Source organism: Balaenoptera borealis, assembly GCF_965194805.1.
Source record: "Balaenoptera borealis genome assembly, chromosome: 1".
Taxonomy (NCBI): Eukaryota; Metazoa; Chordata; class Mammalia; order Artiodactyla; family Balaenopteridae; genus Balaenoptera; species Balaenoptera borealis.
The window spans coordinates 76551079-76557465 of record NC_138860.1 but is presented as its reverse complement, the minus strand read 5'-3'; positions in this window follow the sequence as shown (position 1 = coordinate 76557465).

Here is a 6387-nt window from a genome sequence, read left to right as displayed (position 1 = left end):
TGTGAACTTCTCAGAGAAGTTCCCGGTAGGTTTGAAACGTGACTGACAGCTTCCTTGGGAGTTTGGTTGGTGCCCTTGGAGAGGGCTCGTTTTCCTGGGACTCTAAGAACTTCACTGTGCAACATTCTTGCAATCAGGATTTAGCTGCTTCCTTTGTTGGGTAGTTTCCATAACTTTCTATAATACTCACATATTGTATTTCATACTCACATATTGTTATAATAATAAGGAATAGTAATTGCAATTACTGGGTTATTGAGGGGCTTACTTTATGCCAAACTACATGCTTTAGAATTAGAGCATTTAAGAGTATTGGCCATTTATAGTTCTTCTTTTGCGATTTTCTTGCTCACATACTCATGCCCATTTTTATAGTAACAATGTATGTCCCTTTATTTATACATTACAAGGTAGCAACTTATTTTATTTATATGTAAATTATTTTACTCTGTTAATTTTTAAAATAAAATTAAAATACAGATAAGCAAAAAAGATAATTAAGATTACCTATAAATTCACAAATCAGAAACAATCAATGCTAAGTTTTTTTTTTCGGTTTTAATATTTTTTTATTGAAGTATAGTTGATTTACAATATTGTGTTAATTTCTGCTGTACAGCAAAGTGATTCCGTTATACATATATATGCATTCTTTTTTTAATATTTTTTTCCATTATGGTTTATCATAGGATATTGAATATAGGTCTCTGTGCTGTACAGTAGGACCTTGTTGTTTATCCATTCTGTATATAAAAGCTTGCATCTAATGCTAAGGTTTAAAAGATGTCAATCCACATTCCTGTCTATAGCGATATGTATAAGCATATGGATCACATTAGGTTTTTACACATAGGCAAAAACTCATACTCATTGTGAGCGTGAAAACTCAAACAAATATAAAGAGGAAAATTGAGAGTTCCATTTTGTCCTTGCCGCCCATCCCCATTCTGTTCTCCCTTCTGTGGGTAACCACTGTCGAACATTTGGAGTATATTTGTTTTTTTTTTTTGATATGCATCCAATACATATTTATAGTTTTTTTAAGGCCATAAATGGGATCACACTTTACATATGCTTATGCATTTGATTTATTTTGATTAATAGTTTATTATGGAGCTCTTCCATGGAAGTTTTTTTTTTTTTTTTTTACTTTAAATTTATTTATTATTTATTTATTATTTATTTTTGGCTGTGTTGGGTCTTCGTTTCTGTGCGAGGGCTTTCTCCAGTTGTGGCAAGCGGGGGCCAATCTTCATCGCGGTGCGCGGGCCTCTCACTGTCACGGCCTCTCTTGCTGCAGAGCACAGGCTCCAGACGCGCAGGCTCAGTAGTTGTGGCTCACGGGCCTAGTTGCTCTGCGGCATGTGGGATCTTCCCAGACCAGGGCTCGAACCCGTGTCCCCTGCATTGGCAGGCAGATTCTCAACCACTGCGCCACCAGGGAAGCCCCATGGAAGTATTTTTTTAAGGTTTATATAGTATTCTGTAGAACAAATGCTATGCCATATTTTATTTAACCAACATTTTAAATATTAGCACTTTTTCATTGTTATACACAATACTTCAATGACCAACATTCCTGGATGATTATTTTGACTACACGTGTATTTCTGCAGTATAAATTCCTAGCAGTAGAATCATTGGCTCAAAGGATACTCTCATATAATTTTAAAAAAGCAGTTTACATGTCCTCCCAAAGGAGGACATATTAGGGTACCCATTTCCTGACCCCCTTGTCAATGTTGAGTGTTTTTAATTTTTGCCAATCCAATTATAATGGACAGTGTTCTTATCCAGCATGAATTTTCCCTGATTCCAATAACGGAGCCTGATTTCCCTTTGACTAAATAGCTCTACCTCCCCTCAGTCCATGTGGGTAGGTGGGCTGACTTCATGCCTGATTTTAGAGGAGAACATGCACCCCAAACTGGGTCAATCAGGAGCTGTTTCCCTGGAATTTAAATCTTGAGCAGAGTGACACTATGACTGAAAACAAGTGAAGTTCATTCATCCCAATGGCACTGCCCAGATGAGACTAACTTCCTACAGCCCTGAATTGGCCCTGTTTCTTATAGTTTCTAAGATCCTTCAACTTCCTTTTATATCAGTTAATTTAGATTTGATAGAATTCTCCTATAATATCCTATGGGCTTGATACCTTTTTTAGGATAGACCTTTGACAAACTTTTTTTCCTGTAATTATTGGTCTGATCAGGCTTTTCTATCTCTTTTGGAGTCAATTTTGAAAAATGTTACTTTCCTAGAAAATCATCCATTTTATTGATATGCAGCTGTACACTGTATTTTCTTCTATTTTTTGGTAATAATTTGTGTCTGTACTTACATCCCCCCTCTCATACCTAGCTTTTGGGCTTGCTTTCTTTTGTCAGATGATTTCCGCTGGAAATAACAGGAAATCTGATTCAAGTTGGCTTAAACAATAAGGAAATGTATTATCTCACACAACAAAAAGTTCAGAGACAGGGTGTCTCCAGTGCATCAGGACTCTGGATCCGCTTTTCTACAATCCTTTGGGCATTGTCCTTGGCCTAGCAGCATGATGATTATAGCAGTTCCAGGCATCACTCCGAAAGATCTATAGGAAGAAGGGACTAACTCTCTCTTCTATGTGTCTCTTTCTTAAGAGTGAGAAAACCTTTCTGCAGCAATCTTCCCATCACATCATATTGGTCAGGAATATGTCCATTTCTAAATCAATCACTAGAAGGGGAATAACCTACTTTAGCTTAATCATTTTGAGGTGGAATGATTTTTTGAAGAGTCAACGACCTTGACCATTATATCTGTTTACCTTAATCAGGCTTGCCAAATGTTTGTCTTTTTTGGTCTTGTCACAACTTTGGACTTAATGATCAAGTCTTTGCCTTTTGTTTGTTTTCTTTTCTTTTCCTTTTTTTCTTTTTTGTTGGCCACGCTGTGTGGCATGCAGGATCTTACTTTCCCAACCAGGGATCAAACCCACGCCCCCTGCAGTGGAAGGTGGAGTCTTAACCACTGGACCACCAGGGAAGTCCCCTTTTTGTTTGTTTTCTAATGTAGTATTTCTTTCTTCTACTTTATTTCTTTATTTTTAAAATATTTTTTAATTTTCTTTATCTATTTTCTTTTAATTTTTTTGGCTGCGTCCAGCCTTAGTTATGCATGGCGTGCAAGATCTTTCCTTGTGGCGCGTGGGCTGTTCGTTGCAGCGTGCGGGCTTCTCTCTAGTTGTGGTATGCAGGTTTTCTCTCTCTAGTTGTGGTGTGCAGGTTCCAGGGTGTGTGGGCTCTGTACTTTGTGGCATGCGGGCTCTCTTGCTGAGGCGTGTGAGCTCAGTAGTTGTGGTGCACAGGCTTAGTTGCCCCACGGTATGTGGGATCTTAGTTCCCCGACCAGGGATTGAACTGGCGTCCCCTGAATTGGAAGGAGGATTCTTTACCACTGGGCCACCAGAGAAGTCCCTCTTCTACTTTATTTAGATTTACTGTATTATTCATTTATTTCTAAACTTCTGTTTTTAAACAAATTCACAAAAGGCTATAACTTTTCCTCTTATTGCTATTTTGGCCACATCTGTTAGATATTTGATATGTATTTCTGTCATTGCTATTTGTTTTATTGCTTTTGTTTTATTTCCTTCTTAACTTAAGGTTTATTAAATGAGTGTTTCATTCTGTCTGTTTGTTTTCTTTCCAAGGGGAATGAACACTATCTTTTTTGTTGTTATTTTCCACTTTTATTGCACAGTGATGTGGTCTGTATGATTTTTCTGCATGTGAATGTTTTAAATGTGTATGTGAAGACAATGCTTTCTTTCATTTTAAAATAAATTTTAAATTTTCTGTTAAAGTAATACACACATAATTTAAATTATATAACAGAATACAAGGCATATAACAAGAAATAACTGATTCTTGTCCCTTCCCTCGCATCTTCTCAGTCCTGTTCCCCAGAGGCAATCATTTTCAACAATTTCAGATATGTAGTCTGTTAATTTATCTCCATATTTCCAAATAATACAATATACTATGATTTCTTGATTTTAAATGTTAGATATTATTCATTTGATTTCCTACTATAGAATATGAAGACTGTTCTTATTATACCATGGTTACTCAGTTCCCACTTTCCTTACCCAGTGCTCCAATATAGTTTTATCACCATTTTATGGCTACTGTTCATTCCTGAGACAAATAGTATTTTCTGATTATGTTTCTTCTCCTGAATAATCTTTTTTTTCCATCTAGAGATAATTACTGCTTCATTTTTGTCACGTGCTTAGTTTTCTATGTGCCTATTATTAGCTTTTTCCAAATTTTTCAAAAAGTTTCTGAAGCAGATTAATGCTATTTCCCATATGGGCAAATGAACCAAATACTTTTTCATTTTCTTTTTCTTTCTTCTTCTTCTTTTTTTTTTTTTCCATCAGCAAGAAGTTTCTCCTGGAAATCTCTTTCTTTGACACTAATTTGGATTGTTTGATCTCTAGGCCCCCGGCACAGCTGTTGTCCTGAGACTTCCTTTCATCTGTTTTTTGTATTAAACCCATTTTTCCTGAATTTTATGTATTCCCATTTCTTGATTTACTTGGTTGGAGCAAGTTTGCCATGTGTCCTGAGAAAAGGTGTATGGGTGATACAACAGATGCCGTTGATGCCCAACCTCATATTCACTCAACTCACCTGAGTTCACCTGCACTTGCTGGCTGGTTCAATTTCGCCTGAGAATTAAACTAAGGTAAAGGAAAATTAGTCACCTGGAAACACCTGCTCCCCCTGGATATGAGAGAGGCCCTAAGAGTCTAACTTCTCCTTTTATAGATTTTCCAGCTATCTCCTATTTTCAAAATCATTCCTGATCCACATCTTGTGCTGTACCTAATTCCTCCAATTCCTGAACTTTTCTGGGAACTTCCAGGAAAATTGTTTTTCTTCTCAATACCATTCCCCTCATTAGGGAAATAAAATCAATTCCCTATGACTCAATTTTCTATAACAGCATGACTAAGATTTGTGGTCATCCCAACATTGCTTCATAGATATTAAATAAAATATTATTGTTAAATGGTTGAATACTAAAGAGACATCTTTATTCCCCTGTTTATCTTAATCAGACCTGTCAAAGGTTTATTTCATTGCTCTTTTCACAGACTTAACTTTTGATTGTTTGATCAAGTCTTTTGTTTGCTTTTTATTTTGTACATTGAAACCTCTTCCATATTTGTAATAATTTTTACTCTTGAATAATATCTCCTTTCTTATTTCTAATTTTACATTTTTTTAATACCAAAGAATATGTATAAAGCCATCTATGATATTTGCTCCACTAGTCTCTTATTTATTGTATTCCTGTGTCCACTGGAATTAAATATTCCTTAATTTCATTTTTATTTTTGTTGAAAAGCACAATTTCATCAGAGTATTTAAATTATACAAGTATTTATATCAACAAGATTACTTAAGACTTAACTATTAGTCAGATAAATTAAACTCTTCAATTTATTATTTCCACATATCCAATGAAAATCTCTGTCTTTTAATAGAGCATGCTTTTGGTATCAAGTCTAAGAACTCTTTGCTTAGTATTAGATCCCAAAGACATTTCTCCTGTATTTTTGTAAAAGTTTTATTGTTTTACATTTTATATTTAAGTCCATCATCCATTTTGAGTTCTTTTTTTTATGACGTGTGAGACTTAAATCGAGGTTCTTTTTTTTTTTTTTTTGCTATGAATTACCAACTACTCAAGCAACCATCTATTTAAAAAGTCTTTCCCCATTGAATTACTTTTGCACCTTTGTCAAAAGTCTGTTGGGCATATTTGTGTGGGTCTATGTTCTGTTCCATTAGTTTATATGTCTGTTCCTCTGCCAGTCAAGTCTTGATTACCGTAGATTTATTTCTCTCACTTTATTCTTTTTCAACATTATTTTGAACTATTCTTGTCCCTTTGTCTTTCCATGTACATTTTAGAATAATATTGTCTATAACTACAAAATTATCTTGTTAAGATTTTGACAGGAATTGTGTTAAACCAATATATTAGTTTGGGGAGGAATGGCTTCTTTACTATGTTAAATTTTCTAATCCATAAAACATGGTATGTCTCTCCATTTATTTATATTAAAATTTTTTTCATCAGTAGAATGTAGTTTTCATCATACAAATCCTGTACATGTTTTGTTAGATTTACACCTGTTATTTCTTTTCAGTGATTATAAATGGTATTGCATTTTAAATTCCAGAGTCCACATGTTCATTGCTAAATATATAGAAATACAATTAATTTTTTACTCTTTACCTGTGATTTGCAAACTTGCTGTATATTCACTTATTAGTTCTAGGAGTTTTTAATGAATTCTTCAGATTTTCTACATAGACAATCATC